We start from the raw sequence: 1,706 nt of genomic DNA on the forward strand, positions 1-1,706 counted from the left end.
GTCAATGAAACAGCAGGAAGCAACACAAATGATATAAAAAGAACATTTGCAGAAATAATAGCGGAAAATTTCTCAAGCATGGAAAAAGAATCTGACATACAAGTAAATGAGACATATAGAATGCTAACTAGTCATAACCAAAATAAAACTACACCCAGACATATAAGAGTCAAGTTCCCAGATATCCAGCAAAAGAACAGAATATTAAACGCTGTTAGAGAAAAGAAACAGATCACCTATAAAGGCAAGTCCATCAGAATCACAGCAGATTTCTCAACATAAACCATCCAGTAGAGAAGAGATTGGAGTGAAGTACTACAGGTTCTGAGACAAAACAGCTTCCAACCTAGATTGATGTATCCTGCAGAACTATCCTTCAGATTTAAGGGAGAAATAAAATATTTCCATGACAAAGAATAAATGAAGAACTTCATGAGTGCCAAACCAACCTTACAAAGACTACTAAAAGATATTCTAGACAGAGATAAAAATGATCACAACTTCGAGAACAACAATAGAAAAGAACCCTTAAGCAGAGCAAGCAATTAAACAGAGAAAAAAAGTAGGAAACCAACAAGTAAATAACATGACAAAGATAAGCCAACACATACCAGTTATAACCAGTAATGTAAATGGTCTCAATTCACCAGTCAAAAGAAACAGACTGGAAAAGTGGATTAAGAAACAAAATTCAACAATATGCTGTATACAGGAAACACATTCTATTCAAAAGGAAATCCATAGACTGAAAGTGAAAGGATGGAAAACAATTCTCCATGCAACAGGAACCCAGAAAAAAGTGGGGGTAGCTATTCTGTTTGCAGACAATGTAAACTTCCAACCAGGAACAATCAAAAGATATAAAGAAGCTCACTACATACTTGTTAAGAGAAAACTGCAAGAAGAAGAGATAAGAATCATAAACATGTATGCACCAAATATGGAAGCACAAAAGTATATAAGACAAATCTTTATAGACATGAAAAACCAAATAACTAATAACACTATTGTAATAGGGGACCTAAACACCACATTGACACAGATAGATAGGTCAACTGAACAAAAAATCAGCAAAGAAATAACAGATCGAAACAAATCTGCAAATAAATGGACTTAGTAGATGTTTACAGAGTGTTCCACCCCACATCAGAATACACATTCTTCTCAGCTGCACATGGGACATTGTCTAAAATAGACCACATTCTAGCAGATACAGCATACTTAACTAAATGCAAAAGAACTGAAATTATCCTATGAATATTATCTGACCATAGTGCACTGAAATTGGAAATGAATGACAAAAGGAACCACAGGCCGGCCCCCAGCTGCGCGGCACCTGGGAAGCAGACAGCAGACCCCTGGGAAGCTGCACGGCAGGGTGTGCCGGCCCTCGGGCCAGCCCCCAGCCACACAGGTGCCCGGGAATCAGGCAGCAGGCACCTGGGAAGCGGCACAGTGGCACGCGCTGTTCCTCGGGCCGGCTGTGGCCATGTGGTCGAGAACTATCATGCCACAGAGAAGCACCTACACAATCAGCCCACCCCATGCCAGCTGCAGAGGCCCACCCAGGGATGTGCGTGAACCATCCAGACATGGAGAAATCCCTGGGAAAACATGCCACACAATGGGTCACTCTTGGCCCTGTCCTTGAGAACCAGCAAGGTCCGGAGTCAGCAGAGGAACAGCTGCTGAACAAGGACTCAGAG

The sequence above is a fragment of the Chinchilla lanigera genome, unplaced genomic scaffold (genome assembly GCF_000276665.1).
Source record: "Chinchilla lanigera isolate Chin_1 unplaced genomic scaffold, ChiLan1.0 scaffold00172, whole genome shotgun sequence".
Lineage (NCBI taxonomy): Eukaryota > Metazoa > Chordata > Mammalia > Rodentia > Chinchillidae > Chinchilla > Chinchilla lanigera.